Genomic DNA, 20,698 nt, shown 5'->3' on the forward strand with positions numbered 1-20,698 from the left:
TCGTTTCATGAAAAAAACTCTCAACAAAATGGATATAGAAGGAGCATATCTCAAAAGAATGAAGTTCATGTATGGCAAACACAGCTAGCATCATATTAAATGGGAAAAAACCTGAAAGCCCTTTGTCTATGACCTGGAACAAGACAAAATAACTGCTTTTACCACACAAAAAATATTATGTTCATGGGGTACATGTGTGGGTTTGTTCCATAAATATACTGCATAATGCTGGGGTTTGGGCTTCTACTGAACCCATCACCCATAGTACTCAATAGGTAGTTTTTCAATCATTCCTCTCTTCCTACCCCTTTTTGGAAATCCTAGTGTCTATTATTTATATCTTTATGTCCATATGCACCCATTTTTTTGCCTCCCATTTATAAGTGAGAATATGCAGTATTTGATTTTCTGTTTCTGCATTCATTCACGTAGGATAATAGCCTTCAGCTGCATCCATGATGCTGAAAAGGGCATGATTTTATTCTTTTTGGTGGCTGTGTAGTATTCCACGGTGCTTTCACCACTTTTATTCAACATAGTACTGGAAATTCCAACAAGAGCAATTAGTTAAGAGAAAGAAACAACACCCAAATTAGGAAGGAAGAAGTTAAATTGTCTTTATTTGCAGATAATATGATTTTATATCTAGAAAAAAATCTAAAGACCCCACCAAAAACGAATTGGAACTAAGAAACTGATTTTATATATAAAATCAACATACAAAAATCAGTAGCATTTCTAAATGCCAACTGTGAAAAATGTATAAAAGAAATAAAGAAAGCAATCCTTTTTACAATGACTACAAAATATAAAATACCTAGAAATAAACTAAACCAAAGAAATGAAAGATGTCTGCAATAAAAATTATAAAACATTGATAAAAAATAAAGACCACACAAAATAGAAAAATATCCATGTTCATGAGTTGGACTAATTAATATTGTTAAAATGCCCATACTACTCCAAGTTATCTACATATACATAAACACAATCTATGTCAAAATACCAAAGACATTCTTTATGGAAACAGAAAATAAACAGTCCTAAAATTCATATGGAGCTACAAAAGGATCAGAATGGTCAAAGCAATCCCAAGGAAAAAGAACTAAGCTGGGGGATCAAATTGCCTTACTTCAAATTATACTATAAACCTATGGTAACCAAAACAGCATGGTACTGGCATATGAATAGACACCTGGACCAATGAAACAAAATAGAGAACTCATAAATAAATCTATGCATTTATAGTCAACTTATTTTCAACAAAGGAGCCAAGAACACACACTATAGAAAAGACAGTCTCTGTAATAAATGTTGTTGGGAAAACTGGGTATCCGTATACAGAAGAATGAAACTAGACACATCTATCTCTCACCATATACAACACTCAAATCAAAATGGATTAAAGACATAAATCTAAGATCCGAAATTATGAAGTGACTAGAAGAAAACTTTGGGGAAAAGCTTCAGAACATTGGTCTGTGCAATGATTTCTTGAGTAAGACCTCAAAGCACAGGCAACCAAAGGAAAAATGGGAAAATGAAATCATATCAGCTAAAAATCTTCTGCACAGCAAAAGAAACAATCATAAAATGAAGAGACAACCTAGATAACAAGAGAAAATATTTGCAAAGTATTCAACTGGCAGGGGATTAATAATAAAAATATATAAGAAATTCCAACAACCCAACAGTAAAAAATCAAATAATCTGATTTAAAAATGGGCAAAAGAGCAGAGTAGACATTTCTCAAACTAAGACATACAAATGGACAACAGATATATACAGTGTTCTAAATCACTAATCATCAGGTAATTGTATATCAAAATAGCAATGAGATACCATTTCACCCCAGTTAAAATGGCTATATCAAAAACACAGAAAATAAAAACTGTTGGTAAGGAAGTGAAGAAAGGGGTATCCTTGTATATTGTTAGTGGGAATATAAATTAGCATAGCCATTATGAAAAACAGTGTGGTAGTTCCTCAAAAACTAAAACTAAAACTTGCATAAGATCCAGCAATCTCACTATTGGGTATATATCCAAAAGAAAGGAAATCAGCATATCAACAAGCTATCTGCATTCACATATTTATTTGCAGCACTGATCACAATAGACAAGATATGGAATCAACTTAACTGTCCATCAATAAATAAATTGATAAAAAATGTGATATATATATATATATATATATAATTATTCCACCATAGATTAAGATTAACCTAACATCTATTTAATTTTTCAAATATGCTAGTTAATACATTGTTTTTATTGTACACCCATTTGGTTTGTTATCCTAAAACATGTAACTGAAAACATCTTACTTGATATAGCAATCTAATATTGTTGATTATTTTCAGAATTATAGGATACTGTGAAAAACTGTAACTCACACACAAAAAAATTTAAATGATGTCACTTTATGCGGAATAGATAAGGTTTGTTAAGTATTGCAATCACATTCAAAAATAACTCTTTAAGTTTAAAATAAGCCAGGTCTCCAAATCTAAAATATGCCTACACAATGCTTTGGAGAAACAATATATGTATTCGCGAGTATGTATGCTACACATTTGTGTATGGTCGTAATGGATTCAAGTCTCCATAAGTGTATACACATGGTATTTCTATGTTAATTGGTAGGTTTCCAAAGAATGTGAGAAATGTCTGAAAGATGGAAAACAGATGGAGCAGGAGAGCTGAGGGGAGGAGCTAGAGAGCTTGAAGGATTCAGTGAGCAGAGACAGGAAGAGAGAAAAGGCCACCTACAGGTTCCACTGTTGTGAATTGTGGAAAGGGAAGGAGGAGCCCAAGAGGGGCCCCAGGGAAAGAAAGGCAGACCTGCTCTGTGTTTAGAAGAAGGGAAGACATCAGTACTAAGAGGAAACTAACACTGCAGTCTTGTGCAGAAAAAGGGCAGAGACTACAGCCACTGCAGCAGGGAAATGTGGCAGCCCTATGTGGCTGAGGGGCGGCCGCCGCCAACAGGGAGGCAGACGGCCAGCAAGCCAAGCGCTGGGGACACCACTGCATTGCTCTTTGCCTGCCTTGCCGCACTCCTAGACAGGCTCCTCATCTATGGATCCTACCCTCCCTGCTCTTGCAAACACTCACACAGCCAATCGCCTGTTTACCCTCCTTCGCCACAGGCTCATAGCAGAGGCAGCAGAGAGGTGTCCGATTTGGGCAAGCGAGGCCCGCGATCCACAGCGGTGGGCGCCAGGCAGGGCAAAGCCATTGGTGGGCACCAGAATGGAGAGGGGGATGGGAAGGAATCCAGCAGGAGACATGGGGTGGAGTTGGGCGACAGGCAAGGGTGGGGTGGGGGAGTGCGGTGGCCAACAGGGAAAGGGGTAGGAATAGGAGCCAGACAAGGATTTGAAGGTGATACCCAGGAAGCAAGGGAGGTAGGTACCAGGGAAGTGGTAGGATAGGCAGTGGGGGTTATGGACAGCAGCAGGGGCACTCAGGGCATGAGGGTAGTGGGTGCTGGTCAAGGCCGCTTCGCAGGGGATTGGGAGTGGATGCTAGTGGCAGTAAGGGGTTCAGGGAGCGCAGTGGGCTCTGAGCTAGAACGACGTGGCTCAGCCACTTCTGCAGAGTTCCTAACCCCAGACAGCTCTACTGCACCACTCCAGCCTTTCCCCACAGCCCAAAGGAACTTAAGAGGGAGAGCACTGCAGGAATGCAGCCAGATTTCCAGCATTGCTTCCAGGCTCCTAGGGGAAACTTAGGCATTATCGCAGAGTACATCTAGACATGTCTATAGGGAAAAGTTTGCCTCTTGGCACACTGGATATGTCTCTCTATCCTCTCTCCTCCCCCAGCAGGCATGAAGACCCCCAACGCACAGGAAGCCGAAGGGCAACAAACCAGGGCAGCTGCAGGATGGGCCACTGTGTCTGCAAACATGACAAAGAAAAAAGTCTCCCAAAAGAAGCAGAGACACAGACCTTTATTACAGCCCTGCAGGAACATCATGGGCTGCAGAATTTCTCAAGGATGGAAAGAAGGAGATGAGCCAGTGGAAAGGAACCGTTCTGGATCAGGTGCCTATAAATCCCTCTCTTTATCTGGTGAAATATGATGGAATTGACTGTGTCTGTGGACTGCAACTTCACAAAGATGAAAGGGTTTTGTCTCTTAAAATTCTTTCTGACAGGGTGGCATCATCTCATGTTAGTGATGCCAACCTTGCAAATACCATAATTGGCAAAGCAGTGGAACACATGTTTGAGGGATAGCATGGTTCTAAGGATGAATAGAGGGGCGTGGTCTTAGCTCAAGCACCTATCATGAAAGCCTGGTTTTATATTACCTATGAGAAAGATCCTGTCTTTTACATGTACCAGCTTCTAGATGATTATAAGGAAGGTAACCTCCGTATCATGCCAGAATCCAGTGAGTTTCCTCCAACAGAGAGAAAGCCAGGAGGAGTTGTAGATGGCCTGATAGGTAAGCATGTGGAATATACCAAAGAAGATGGCTCCAAAAGGATTGGCATGGTCATTCACCAAGTGGAAGCCAAGCCCTCTGTGTATTTGATCAAGTTTGATTACGATTTCCATATCTATGTCTATGATTTGGTGAAAAAGTTCTAACTGTTAGGGTAAAATTTGGCACATGTGTGGAAACAAATGTATAATTTGTAGACATGCAAAAAAATGTTACCTTTCAGTGTACTGAAAGCTTATGGAATCCCTGATAACCCAACATCTTTGCCAGCATTAACTGTTGTTTTGTTCTAAAAAATACAAATTTGTGTGTACGTGACATGCTGTGTGTAAGCGCTTTGTCTTGTTGAAAAGATCAGGTGTGTCTAGTAGATGGGGCATGAAAGGAAGGAACAGCTGTCAATTTCGACTGTGAATAAAGTTCAGGTAGAATCATAATCAGTCATTTAAAAATGGCACCAGACTTAGCTGGTCTGGTCTGGAAGGGGCAGGGGAAAGAACAAGAGATTGGCTGTCTTGGGGAGAGAGGAGGAGGTGACTGCTTAGGAAAAGGTGGAGAAGGGCGAGAAAGGGAGGGGATTCTTGGGGGAGGGGATGACCTATGAGGAGGAAACCTCCAACAGGGAAGGGAGTGAAGACTAACAGAGGGAGAGTGAGATCTTGGGGCTTAGAGGAAAATAGAATAAATTGAGAAGAGAGGAACATAAAGAAGTTTAGAAGATGGACCAGAGTAAGGGGGAGAAGTATCAACCTGACAGGGATCTGGGGAGAGGCTAACGGAAACACAAAAGAAGAGCTGTGTGGGTTAGAGTGTTGGAGGGATTAGAAGAGGACCACTGAGGAAGAAGGAATTCAAAGAAGAAAGACTGAGAGAGGGAGTGGGAATACAGGAAAAGAGTTGTGGGCCCATGAGAGATGGGAAGGCCAAGGAAAATGTTGGACTTCTGGCAGTGTCAACATTGCTCTTCCTGGCTCTATGCACAAAGGAAGTGGCAACTGTCAAAGATGCCGGATGCATTGGAGGTTCCTTAGAAGAGCATTCTGACAGGAATGACTCAGTCAAGTTAATCGGGAGCCAAGTTTATGCCCATAAGGCTTTTCCTGTTTCAGGGAGTGCATGACACATCTGCCCAGCAGAACCCCAGCCCTCAGCCTAAACACACTTCTGCTGGAATGTTTGTTTTCTATCTAGAGACAAGGTGCATCAGAGGATTGAGCCTAGTGTTTCTCTCCATGGTATGGGGAGTACTTGTCTGTCCATGCTTCTTACAGCAGCTGCCTGAAACCATAGGTGGCTCCAACCAATGACCCACTAAAAGAGACCTGCTGTCACAATAGTCCACATTCTGGTTAGACCTTCCCCACAAAGCTGGTGTCTGCATACCCCTCACAGGCACCTGTTGGCCAGTCTTGCCTACCCAAGCTCACAGAAATCTGTGATAGAAGTCTGTGCAGCTCTTTCTTTCCAGGTGAGACAGATGCCATGGGGCAGTTGGGCTGGGAGTTGTGACTTGGTATAACTCATTCAGCTGTACTGTGTCACAAGGAAGGGTCAAGGTTGGTGGAAAGAGTGAGCAGCAACCCACTAAAAGTCCCTCAGAACTATGGTGTCTGATGCAAAGATAGATCTGTGTATTTCTCTTCCTCCCCTCCTTGCCTTTCCCCAGTCTTTCTCCTGTAGCCCATCTGAAAACCCTCTCCCTGGTTTCTGCAACCACACCCTTCACTAAATTATACCTCTGACCCCAAAGAAAGAGTGCTGGTGACCCCCTGCTGCCCAGGTTACCCTAACTCCATGCATAGTGGGAGATGCAAGGAGCTGTCAGGAGTTGAAAGAAGATGGTAAATAGAGTTTATTCTCTGCACCCAACATGGCCTGAGGCTGACTGCCTCAAGAATTACACAAGGAAAGCCTACCTCACCATAGCAGGGATTAATTTTCTTGTATACATCACACAATTCAGTCCAACAAAATCCAGCAGGCTGCCCAGGGACCAATCTCAGTCAGCTTCCAAGTTTTGTTTGTGTTTTCATTGTTTTCTGTTTTTAATTAAGTACTTTAGACATTTGAGAGATTTCACACAATGAAAATTTATGTTTCTGGCATCTCCTGAAAGTGAAACAGAACAACAACAACAACAACAACAAAAACATGAGGATTGGGGCCCTCATTCCAACAAGGATACATGCAGCTGGGCCTTAGGTAGGTCCCAGTCCAGTCTAGACTCCGAATACCCTCTCCAGTTGGCCACACCCCCAGCTGGCCTGCTTCACTCTAATAAAATGCACAGTTGTTCCCTGGAAGCGTTTGCACTTGTAACTGGGGCTACACCCTGGAAACACTGCCCCTTTGACTTGCTTTGATCCCATTTGCTCTTTAGTTTACTTGTTTTATCTTTACCCCACAAATACTTACTTCAGGTGGGCTCTCTGCCAGGTACTCTTCTAGGCACGGATATTGATGATGTAATAATGAATGAAAGAAGCAAACTAAAATTCTTATCTTCATGGAGCTTTCATTTTAGTGTGGGGGATAGACAGTAGCCAAAATAACTAAGCAATTATAATGTATATTCATAGTGACTAGTGTTAAATAGAAAAACATAAAGCAAGGAATTGGGATAGAAAATTTCAGGAGGGAGGCTGAAACTAGATAGATAAGGTGTCCATGGAAGGCCTTACTGAGAACTTGGCTTTTGAGTCTCACCTGAAGGCAGTGGGAGAACTGACCCTGTAGCTGTCTGGGGAAGGAGCATTCCAGATGGAGGGACAGCACGTGCTGAGGCCCCAAGACAGGTTTAGGCCTGGCATGTTTGAGGAGCAAGGAGGATGCTATCATGTCTGGAGCTGAGTGAGCAAGGCAGAGAAAAGCAGGAGCTGGTTTCAGAGAGGCAATGGGGATGAGAGAGAGAGGCAGACAGCTTATAGCCCTGTAGGTTTCAAAATGCAATTTGGCTTTTACATGGAATGTGATAGAGACCCATCCATGTATTGATAGTGGAGGGGAGACAAGATTTGTCTTAGTTTTACAGGATCACTCTGACAACTTGGAGAATAGTTTTTATTAGTATATGATGAATAAAGGGAGAATAATTAGTAGGATATTCCAATTATTTTGGTAACCGATAATGGTAGGTTTCAGTATCCTGGTGGTAGTAGACATGGTGAAAATTAGTTGGATCTGGCTGTTTTCAGGTGTACCCTGCATGTTTTCCTATTTGATGATGCTGTGCAGTGGAAGATAAATATGAGTCAAGGACTACACCACGTTTTCTGGTCTTCTTTTGAAGATCTTCTTAAGAGAAACAAATTCCCAGTGAAAACCATAGATGACAGAGTTGGGCTCTATACTCAATGCCTAGATTGGGTATAGAATACTAAGGAAGTGATCTCTAGAAAATGAGAAACTGACCCAGGAATTCACTGATAAATGGTTGTTTTCGGCCTCCCGGCTCTGGATAACTCCCATAGCCATTATATTGGAAACCACCGATATATTATTTTGGCAATGGGCCAACAAAGGGAGTTTGTCATGGATTTAAAACCGTTAGTGAAAAATTTAATGTACAGCTGTTTAAAAGTTCTTAGTATTCAGACAGGGCTTAAACCTGTATTCTATTTGGATAAAGAACAGATGTTTATACTTCAGTAAATTTGTTCAAAATTCATTACATATATCACGTCCCATTTCCCATTCCTCAAGTCCATGTGCTATTATTGGTACTGAGGATACATGAGTTAAAATGTAAGAGAGTTTCATATTAATGATCAGTGATGGGATCACACACAATCAGTCTTGGTTTGTGCACTCATCACAGTAAAAGAGATATGGTCAGAATCCTCCAACTCTTTTCCTTAGGTCACTACTGGACATAGATGGAAGTTGACACTGTGAAATTCCAAGATTTTTTCTTTCCTCTCAGAGATTACAGTGCATTCCCTAGTAAATCATTTTCTATATTTATTTTTGGTAAGTAATGATCGGTTCAAGCATATCTGTAACATTTTTGCTTTCTCTTTCAGATTGAAATTGTACCACATCTCAAGATAACATTACAGTTATGCACAGTTAATGTTTCAGAGGACTAAGAATGAAAAATCTTTACTCTTTGTAAGTTTGTAACCATTTGAGAGAACAGCACCATAATGACACATTTGTAAGTCAAAATATCCCCTTGGTATTTAATAAAAGCTGAACTGGAGGACATGGTTAGATAGGGGGCTTCAAGGACTTCCTAATATTTCACCCAAACACAAGCACAACTGGATAATGATGGACTTCTCTGATACGGCCACAAAGCTTATCCTATGTTTGAGAATGAATTAGAGTGTCTCTTCTGTCCAAAAGAAATAAACCCAAGAGATAAATAAAATGGTTTTTCACATGTCCAACTCCTCTCACACTCACCAATTAGAAAAGCCTTTGAGAGATATGCAGCCAGGGGAATTAGGGTGCTATTTGGCAAATGCTATACACAGTACTTCATAGAAACAAAATGGAATTTTTTAATTTTATGTAGTTAATATGTTGCACAAAATACCTGAGAATAATTTGCAATGTATTGTAGTTAGAGGTTAGATATTTTCACTGTGGCTTTAATGTCCTTTTAAAAATCAATTTCGGAGGCATATGAAATAAACTATAAGTCGCTGAGCTCGCTTGTTTAAATAATTAATAGCACATATTAAAGAGGGGCCTCACGAAGTGGGAGCATGATTCCACTGACTCCCCTAAAATCTTCTTGCCTCTGTCTTGAAGGAAGTAAACTATACCACTGATTGACCACAGGAGTGGCTAATTAAAACCACTAGTCTAAAAGACACTAAACGGTGGGCACATGAAAACTCTTTCGCTAAAATTCGCTAAGCTTTAAAATGTTGAATGAAATAAGACAGACCTCCTTTTAAATGTATAGCTGAGCTTTAAATATTGTGAGGGAAGTCCACAGGGACCAAAAATTAAGAAAGAACTGCAAACAACAGTAGTAAGCACATAACCTGATGCTTTGGCAACATGGAAGGAGAGGGGTGCTGTCTCAGTAACTAAAGGATTTTAAAAAGAAGATAAAGCCTTAAGTTCGATAAATTTGGCTGTTGGAAACTAAGATCTCACCTGCATTTCAACTCTCCACATAAATAGCCCCGAACTATATTTTAAAAATGTAAACCAGATTATGCCACCCTCCTGCTTAGAATGCTCCAAAGGCTTCTTATTGCAGTTAATATACAAAACAATCTTCATGCCTTATTCTGCATTCATTAGATCATGCATTCGCAAACAGAATGATATTGCCCCCAAAAGGGGGAAATATGATTGTTGGTGTGAGAGGTGGAAAGATATGAAGTTTTACAATGGTTTGTGTCCTCCAAAGCTCAACTGTATTTGACAAAATCTTATACTTTAGAACTTAATCACTCTTGTTTTCTTGGATATCACAGGAACATTGCCATTCAGCTCATGGAAGATACATGAAATGTATGCAAGACCAGCACTACAAAATCATAGCAAATAGATGACTTTGATTGTAGGACTTTCAATCTATTGCTCATTCTTGAAGTCATATGTCAAGAAGTGGCCTTTGTGTACCTACTGGCTGCCACTGAGTGACTATGTTTGATCCTCGGTGTCTTGTGTGTGACTTCGGCTTTGAGAATTAAATAAAAATAGTTAATATTTAACTTTACAGAAGTTATTTAACCCATCATTATTTATGTCAAGTACTAAAAAAGAAAAAATGATAATATATGAATATCTAGCTGCTAGTTACAACTGATTTTGTCATATCAAGCAAAAGTGAAAAGTTAAATTCACAAAAATAACCTTGAAGAAATTAATTTAATGTTTTCCATTGTTTCACCTTTTCTAGAAAAATGTCGTGAATAATTTTTAAAATGTGATTACATCACTATTATGTATTTATATAAATTGCCAATTTGCATACATACTTTGACACATTATAATTTATGTAAGTAAATACACTCCATTAAAAGTCACTTAGCAAATACAGTTATACAGTTAAGTTAGATATTGCTAGCTTTCTAATTTTTAATTTAACTACTACCTTCAAATTTTATTCATAGGGCGGAGCAAGATGGCCGAATAGGAACAACTCCAGTCTCCAACTCCCAGCGCGAGCGACACAGAAGACCGGTGATTTCTGCATTTTCAACTGAGGTACTGGGGTCATCTCACTAGGGAGTGCCGGACAATCGGTGCTGGTCAGCTGCTGCAGCCTGACCAGCGAGAGCTGAAGCAGGGCGAGGCATCGCCTCACCTGGAAGCGCAAGGGGGAAGGGGGATCCGTTTTCCTAGCCAGGGGAACTGAGACACACAACACCTGGAAAATCGGGTAACTCCCACCCCAATACTGCGCTGTAAGCATACAGGCATTCCAGGAGAATATATCCCACACCTGGCCGGGAGGGTCCCACGCCCACGAAGCCTCCCTCACTGCTAACACAGCAGTCTGCCGCGATCTATCCGCAAGGCAGCAGCGAGGCTGGGGGAGGGGCGCCCGCCATTGCTGAGGCTTAAGTAGGTAAACAAAGCCGCTGGGAAGCTCGAACTGGGTGGAGCTCACAGCAGCTCAAGGAAGCCTGCCTGTCTCTGTAGTCTCCACCTCTGGGGACAGCGCACAGCTGAAGACCAACAGGGGAAGTAGCGGGAGCCGGTGCAGACGCGAACGACTCTGTCTGACAGCTCTGGGGAGAGCCGCGGATCTCCCAACGCGGAGGTTGAGATCTGAGAACGGACAGACTGCCTGCTCAGGTGTGTCCCTGACCCCTGAGTAGCCTAGCTGGGAGAAATCCCCCACTAGGGGCAGTCTGACACCCCACACCTCACAGGGTGGAGTACACCCCTGAGAGGACACTTCCAAAGGAAGAATCAGACAGGTACACTCGCTGTTCAGCAATATTCTATCTTCGGCAACCTCTGCTGCTGATACCCAGGCAAACAGGGTCTGGAGTGGACCTCAAGCAATCTCCAACAGACCAACAGAGAGTCCTTCTGACTGTCAGAAGGAAAACTATCAAACAGGAAGGACACCTATACCAAAACCCCATCAGTTCGTCACCACCATCAAAGACCAGAGACAGATAAAACCACAAAGATGGGGAAGAAGCAGGGCAGAAAAGCTGGAAATTCAAAAAATAAGAGCGCATCTCCCCCTGCAAAGGAGCGCAGCCCATCACCAGCAACGGATCAAAGCTGGTCAGAGAATGACTTGGACGAGAGGAGAGAAGAAGGCTTCAGTCCATCAAACTTATCAGAGCTAAAGGAGGAATTACGTACCCAGCGCAAAGAAACTAAAAATCTTGAAAAAAGAGTGGAAGAATTGACAGCTAGACTCATTAATGCAGAGAAGATCATAAACGAAATGACAGAGATGAAAACCATGACACGAGAAATACGTGACAAATGCACAAGCTTCAGTAACCGACTCGATCAACTGGAAGAAAGAGTATCAGCGATTGAAGATCAAATGAATGAAATGAAGCGAGAAGAGAAACCAAAAGAAAAAAGAAGAAAAAGAAATGAGCAAAGCCTGCAAGAAGTATGGGATTACGTAAAAAGACCAAATCTACGTCTGATTGGGGTGCCTGAAAGTGAGGGGGAAAATGGAACCAAGTTGGAAAACACTCTTCAGGATATCATCCAGGAGAACTTCCCCAACCTAGTAGGGCAGGCCAACATTCAAATTCAGGAAATACAGAGAACGCCACAAAGATACTCCTCCAGAAGAGCAACTCCAAGACACATCATTGCCAGATTCACCAAAGTTGAAATGAAGGAAAAAATCTTAAGGGCAGCCAGAGAGAAAGGTCGGGTCACCCACAAAGGGAAGCCCATCAGACTAACAGCAGATCTCTCGGCAGAAACTCTACAAGCCAGAAGAGAGTGGGGGCCAATATTCAACGTTCTTAAAGAAAAGAATTTTCAACCCAGAATTTCATATCCAGCCAAACTAAGTTTCATAAGTGAAGGAGAAATAAAATCCTTTACAGATAAGCAAATGCTTAGAGATTTTGTCACCACCAGGCCTGCCTTACAAGAGACCCTGAAGGAAGCCCTAAACATGGAAAGGAACAACCGGTACCAGCCATCGCAAAAACTTGGCAAAATGTAAAGACCATCGAGGCTAGGAAGAAACTGCATCAACTAACGAGCAAAATAACCAGTTAATATCATAATGGCAGGATCAAGTTCACACATAACAATATTAACCTTAAATGTTAATGGACTAAATGCTCCAATTAAAAGACACAGACTGGCAAACTGGATAAAGAGTCAAGACCCATCAGTCTGCTGTATTCAGGAGACCCATCTCACATGCAGAGACATACATAGGCTCAAAATAAAGGGATGGAGGAAGATCTACCAAGCAAATGGAGAACAAAAAAAAGCAGGGGTTGCAATCCTAGTCTCTGATAAAACAGACTTTAAACCATCAAAGATCAAAAGAGACAAAGAAGGCCATTACATAATGGTAAAGGGATCAATTCAACAGGAAGAGCTAACTCTCCTAAATATATATGCACCCAATACAGGAGCACCCAGATTCATAAAGCAAGTCCTTAGAGACTTACAAAGAGACTTAGACTCCCATACAATAATAATGGGGGACTTCAACACTCCGCTGTCAACATTAGACAGATCAACGAGACAGAAAGTTAACAAGGATATCCAGGAATTGAACTCATCTCTGCACCAAGCGGACCTAATAGACATCTATAGAACTCTCCACCCCAAATCAACAGAATATACATTCTTCTCAGCACCACATCGCACTTATTCCAAAATTGACCACATAATTGGAAGTAAAGCACTCCTCAGCAAATGTAAAAGAACAGAAATTATAACAAACTGTCTCTCAGACCACAGTGCAATCAAACTAGAACTCAGGACTAAGAAACTCAATCAAGACCGCTCAACTACATGGAAACTGAACAACCTGCTCCTGAATGACTATTGGGTACATAACGAAATGAAAGCGGAAATAAAGATGTTCTTTGATACCAATGAGAACAAAGATACAACATACCAGAATCTCTGGGACACATTTAAAGCAGTGTGTAGAGGGAAATTTATAGCACTAAATGCCCACAAGAGAAAGCAGGAAAGATCTAAAATTGACACTCTAACATCACAATTAAAAGAACTAGAGAGGCAAGAGCAATCACATTCAAAAGCTAGCAGAAGGCAAGAAATAACTAAGATCAGAGCAGAACTGAAGGAGATAGAGACACAAAAAACCCTCCAAAAAATCAATGAATCCAGGAGTTGGTTTTTTGAAAAGATCAACAAAATTGACAGACCGCTAGCAAGGCTAATAAAGAAAAAAAGAGAGAGGAATCAAATAGATGCAATAAAAAATGATAAAGGGGATATCACCACTGACCCCACAGAAATACAAACTACCATCAGAGAATACTATAAACACCTCTACGCAAATCAACTAGAAAATCTAGAAGAAATGGATAATTTCCTGGACACTTACACTCTCCCAAGGCTAAACCAGGAAGAAGTTGAATCCCTGAATAGACCAATAGCAGGCTCTGAAATTGAGGCAACAATTAATAGCCTACCCACCAAAAAAAGTCCAGGACCAGATGGATTCACAGCTGAATTCTACCAGAGGTACAAGGAGGAGCTGGTACCATTCCTTCTGAAACTATTCCAATCAATAGAAAAAGAGGGAATCCTCCCTAACTCATTTTATGAGGCCAACATCATCCTGATACCAAAGCCTGGCAGAGACACAACAAAAAAAGAGAATTTTAGACCAATATCCCTGATGAACATTGATGCAAAAATTCTCAATAAAATACTGGCAAACCGGATTCAGCAGCACATCAAAAAGCTTATCCACCATGATCAAGTGGGCTTCATCCCTGGGATGCAAGGCTGGTTCAACATTCGCAAATCAATAAACGTAATCCAGCATATAAACAGAACCAAAGACAAGAACCACATGATTGTCTCAATAGATGCAGAAAAGGCTTTTGACAAAATTCAACAGCCCTTCATGCTAAAAACGCTCAATAAATTCGGTATTGATGGAACGTACCTCAAAATAATAAGAGCTATTTATGACAAACCCACAGCTAATATCATACTGAATGGGCAAAAACTGGAAAAATTCCCTTTGAAAACTGGCACAAGACAGGGATGCCCTCTCTCACCACTCCTATTCAACATAGTGTTGGAAGTTCTGGCTAGGGCAATCAGGCAAGAGAAAGAAATCAAGGGTATCCAGTTAGGAAAAGAAGAAGTCAAATTGTCCCTGTTTGCAGATGACATGATTGTATATTTAGAAAACCCCATCGTCTCAGCCCAAAATCTCCTTAAGCTGATAAGCAACTTCAGCAAAGTCTCAGGATACAAAATTAATGTGCAAAAATCACAAGCATTCTTATACACCAGCAACAGACAAGCAGAGAGCCAAATCAGGAATGAACTTCCATTCACAATTGCTTCAAAGAGAATAAAATACCTAGGAATCCAGCTTACAAGGGATGTAAAGGACCTCTTCAAGGAGAACTACAAACCACTGCTCAGTGAAATCAAAGAGGACACAAACAAATGGAAGAACATACCATGCTCATGGATAGGAAGAATCAATATCGTGAAAATGGCCATACTCCCCAAGGTTATTTATAGATTCAATGCCATCCCCATCAAGCTACCAATGACTTTCTTCACAGAATTGGAAAAAAACTGCTTTAAAGTTCATATGGAACCAAAAAAGAGCCCGCATTGCCAAGACAATCCTAAGTCAAAAGGACAAAGCTGGAGGCGTCACGCTACCTGACTTCAAACTATACTACAAGGCTACAGTAACCAAAACAGCATGGTACTGGTACCAAAACAGAGATATAGACCAATGGAACAGAACAGAGTCCTCAGAAATAATACCGCACATCTACAGCCATCTGATCTTTGACAAACCTGAGAGAAACAAGAAATGGGGAAAGGATTCCCTATTTAATAAATGGTGCTGGGAAAATTGGCTAGCCATAAGTAGAAAGCTGAAACTGGATCCTTTCCTTACTCCTTATACGAAGATTAATTCAAGATGGATTAGAGACTTAAATGTTAGACCTAATACCATAAAAACCCTAGAAGAAAATCTAGGTAGTACCATTCAGGACATAGGCATGGGCAAGGACTTCATGTCTAAAACACCAAAAGCAACGGCAGCAAAAGCCATAATTGACAAATGGGATCTAATTAAACTAAAGAGCTTTTGCACAGCAAAAGAAACTACCATCAGAGTGAACAGGCAACCTACAGAATGGGAGAAAATTTTTGCAACCTACTCATCTGACAAAGGGCTAATTTCCAGAATCTACAAAGAACTCAAACAAATATACGAGAAAAAAACAAACAACCCCATCAAAAAGTGGGGAAAGGATATGAACAGACATTTCTCAAAAGAAGATATTCATACAGCCAACAGACACATGAAAAAATGCTCATCATCACTGGCCATCAGAGAAATGCAAATCAAAACCACAATGAGATACCATCTCACACCAGTTAGAATGGCAATCATTAAGAAGTCAGGAAACAACAGGTGTTGGAGAGGATGTGGAGAAATAGGAACACTTTTACACTGTTGGTGGGATTGTAAACTAGTTCAACCATTATGGAAAACAGTATGGCAATTCCTCAAGGATCTAGAACTAGATGTACCATATGACCCAGCCATCCCACTACTGGGTATATACCCAAAGGATTATAAATTAGTCTACTACAAAGACACATGTACACGTATGTTTATTGCGGCACTATTCACAATAGCAAAGACTTGGAATCAACCCAAATGTCCATCTGTGACAGACTGGATTAAGAAAATGTGGCACATATACACCATGGAATACTATGCAGCCATAAAAAAGGATGAGTTTGCGTCCTTTGTAGGGACATGGATGCAGCTGGAAACCATCATTCTTAGCAAACTATCACAAGAAGAGAAAACCAAACACCGCATGTTCTCACTCATAGGTGGGAACTGAACAATGAGATCACTTGGACTCGGGAAGGGGAACATCACACACTGGGGTCTATCATGGGGAGGGGGGAGGGGGGAGGAGGGAGGGATTGCATTGGGGAGTTATACATGATATAAATGATGAATTGATGGGTGCTGACGAGTTGATGGGTGCAGCACACCAACATGGCATAAGTATACATATGTAACAAACCTGCACGTTATGCACATGTACCCTAGAACTTAAAGTATAATAAAAAATAAAATAAAAAAAAAAAAAAAAAAAAAAAAATTTTATTCATACTTAATCCTGCATACAGGTTGATTATGTATAAAATACAGATATACATGCATTTATTCACTAGATTATACAGTACATCATTGGTATTCAAATTTCATGAGGGGACAATTAGGAAAAAGAAGAAAATCCTTATAAAGCCATCTAGTGGGGAGGGGATAATAATGAAATAAGAATGAAGAAGCAGTGCTCTAGATGATCTCACTCTTTTGTGATTCAAATATGGTCTCCTTTTCACTACATATTACAGCCATGCTAACATTTTTCTATTCTCAAAGGTAACAAGCTTGTTTCCACTTCAAAGTCTTCATGCTAGAGCTATTTCTTACCCCCAGAGATTTTCATAACTTTTCATAAGTGGTTGCTACTCATATTCAGGTCTTGACTCAAATACCACCTGTTCAGAGATTCTCTCCTTCTACCTCATAACCTTGTTGTTTCTTGCTCTGTAGTACTTATCACTAGGTGAACTTGTCTTTTAGATTGTTTCTTTATTTTCTGTCTTACTCCACTAGAATAAAAACTTTGAATGCAGGAATCTTGTCTATCTAATTCATTCTAGTAATGCAGTGCCTAGGAAAGGGTCTGGAACATAGGAGACACTCTGTAAATATTGTGGAGTAAGTGAATTATTGCATGATAATTTTATATTTTCAAATAACCTATTAAAAATCCCCTTTGCATTTGTTGGTCCTTTTTTCTGTATTGCCAGTTTTCTTTCCTATTGTTTTATTTTTTCACAAAACTTAGACATAGGTTTTGCTATATATTCTACTAATTTTCTATTTTTTCACTTCATCAGTCTCTGCATATTTTAGTTACTTCCTTTAAGTTTCCATGGCTATCTATAATGATAATTTCTGGCTAATTTTTAAGGGAAATAGTCATTACTATAAATTTATCTTTGAATAGAGTACTGGCTGTAACTGGCACATTTTAATATGCTGTGTCCTCATTGTTATCATTTCTCCAGTTCTCTGTTGTTAATTTTTTCTTATTTTCTTTTTGATTCAATAACTTCTGGAAGATTGCTAAAAATTTATAAATACTGGGGGAAGGCCAGACAAAGCACATATATATTCTTAAATAAAAGATAGTCTTCTTTATCTGGAAAGGTTCTTTTATATCAGGACAGGTAACATTAAGAAGGAAGAATGTGGCAACATTGAGAGGAGACAAAGATACCTACCTCATCAGCAAAATAGGCACCATCAACCCTCAAAATAGATGGAATGAGAAATGTCACAATTGGATTGCATTCACTTGTTATCACAGCATTGTTTGAAACAGCAAAAATAGCTGGGGGAAAATCTTGAATGTCTATCAATACTAGAACTGTTGAATACATTGTGTTTATGTATCACTTGAAATAGTATACACTTATAAAGAAGATGTTTTAGAAATATATATAGATGTGTCGTTGCACACAAATGTAAAGAGTATGATCCCACTTATGTTAAAAAGTGAGAAGGACTTCCAAATTCTGATGTTTACATTTATATTTATATATTGTTGTAGTATCATACAAAATGGTTTGGAAGAACACATACCAGGGATTTAACATTGGTGAAGTGTGACTGAAGGTGGAACGTGAGAACACTGGGATGTCCTGAGAGGTGGCAAGGAGAAAAAGAAAATGAGATAGAGAAAGGTCTATTTCATTCATCATAGATCTTTTCGTTGTTAAAAAGATCACAGTAAACCATATTAATTTTTGGTAATTTTGAAAGATAGTCTTAACTAATATTAATGCATGAAATTTAAAAATAAGTGATTAGAATGCTATTTTTTATTCTCATAAGATTGAATATCAGGATCACCTCTTTAAGACAGAGAAATCTAAAGTATATGGAAAATAATATATGTGAGGTGGAGAGACTGGAATCTGGAAGCCTACCTCTTTCTCTGAGGGAAATATAAGAGGCTCATCACTTTGTTGATAGCATTTATTTAGGGAGTTATTTGCTAATCCTGGTATATTTTTTCTTGTAGTGCAAATGAGAATGATGCCTTTTTACCTCATGCTTGCTTTTTAGATAGCTCCTTATTCCTTATCTGCAACTGAATACTGGATTTTTTAAGTCTGGAAGTAATGTCCCATTTCCTGATATGGGAGCTGGTTGGATGAATGAGTGCCTGAGAATGTATTGCTTCATATAACTTAAAAGTATAACAGTATTGTCTAGGGATACTATATAATTTAAGTCTGGGAACGCTAAGCCATTTAAGATGCCTTCAACTGTAAGTAACAGAAAACCCAGACTCAAATTGCTTTAACTATAAAGAAATTTGTTACCTCATAACTTGGAGTCAGAAGTAGGACTCCAGGGATGGTATGATCAGCAGCAAAACAATAAGACCAAAGCGCACAGAGTATTTCTATTGTCTCTTCTTCCATCTTCATTACATAAGTTTTGCCCTCAGGATGGTTACAGATATTCCAAAGGTCATATAAAGATATAGCATCATCCTAAAAAAGAAAAGGAACATTATTTCCTGTTTCTTTTCTTAAGAGTAAAGAAATTTTTTTCAGAAGTCTTCCAGCAGACACACTATGATGCTTAATTGACCAGGATTAGATCACATGCCCAATGCCAAATCAATCACTTACAGGAAGAATGGCATCACCATGACTAGCTTAGACTAACCTCCTAAAATGAGATGAATATTCAAAAGTCAGTCAGTGGCCATAACCACCTACATGTACAGAATGTGTCATTCTAGACTAGGACAGTCTCCCTCTTTTTGCATAGGCTGGCTCCATTCTCTTCTTTGGGGTACCTTCATTCTCAAGCTATTGATTATAGTAAAGTGAATAGAGCAGCTTAATCCTCATATCCCTTCGGGTTCACTCTCCTCCAGTGGAAACTGCCACATGCCTAGGAGTTTGTGTCTCATTGGCTTTGACTAGGTTGGACGCTTATTCCTAAACTAGTCATTGCAACAGTAATTCCATACCCTGAAAAGTCAGGCTTATGTTGTTCCCCAGAGGAAAATTGTGGCACTATTACCAGAAGAATGGTGATAAGATGCTAGGCTGCAGTATCAATTGATGTCTATTACAATTAAATATATTTTGCAGCTCAGCATCTATATAAACCTTTCCTGCTATACATACATGTCCAAAGATTTCTCTAATTTTTACTTTGATCAGCTACTGATAGAGTATGAATTGGTGTCTATTTGGAAAATATCTTTGCAAGAATAACTGCTACTTTAACTTTTTAGACAGCAGATTAGTTAATGATTGTTTTTGAACTTTAAATAAATTGAATAGAATAATGTGTGCCCCTTTGTTGTCTGGCTTCTTTTTTCAACATATTTGAGAGATTCATTCATGTTTTTCCATGTAGTTGTAGCTTGAATATTCTCACTACTGCATGATATTCCAAAGTATGAATATACCCCAACATATCTAGTATACGGTTGATGGAAATGTAGGTGTTTTTTAGTTTGGAGTCATTACAAATAGTTAAACACATTTTTTTTCTTTTTCAAACCACTATTGAGGTATGATTTACATACACAAAGCTGTGCCTATTTAATGTGTACATCCTAATGATGAACACATATATTTTATAATAAAAAATAGGGTTTGAGATTTTAGTAATAGGAGACTAAACAGTTCAAAACAACTTTCCCTAAAATCTGAACAAATTGAGTAAATCTGAACAAATATAATAAAAAAGAAAATCTGCTCTCAATGGCATCTAAAAGCTGAGAAATACGAAATAATTATCTAGCTGAGATAGGAGGAGAACAGATCCAAGAGGAAAACAGGGCATTTGGTGGATGTTTTTCTACTGGGAAAGTTTACCCATTCTAGAGAGAACCACTGAAAGACTTAGATGCTCAACAGAACTTGTGACTGCTTGTTAAATCTATGAATACAGAATCTGGAGTCCAGAACCTTGGTGACTCCCTAACCCCTTACTTTTCATTGAAATT

General features: G+C 39.5%; 1 pseudogene; it reads left to right on the forward strand.

The window, feature by feature from the left end:
• Window positions 1–3,834: 3,834 nt before the first annotated feature.
• Window positions 3,835–4,603, forward strand: LOC104682770 (annotated as a pseudogene).
• Window positions 4,604–20,698: the final 16,095 nt, after the last annotated feature.

This window comes from Rhinopithecus roxellana, chromosome 7, assembly GCF_007565055.1.
Source record: "Rhinopithecus roxellana isolate Shanxi Qingling chromosome 7, ASM756505v1, whole genome shotgun sequence".
In the NCBI taxonomy this organism is placed as follows: Eukaryota; Metazoa; Chordata; class Mammalia; order Primates; family Cercopithecidae; genus Rhinopithecus; species Rhinopithecus roxellana.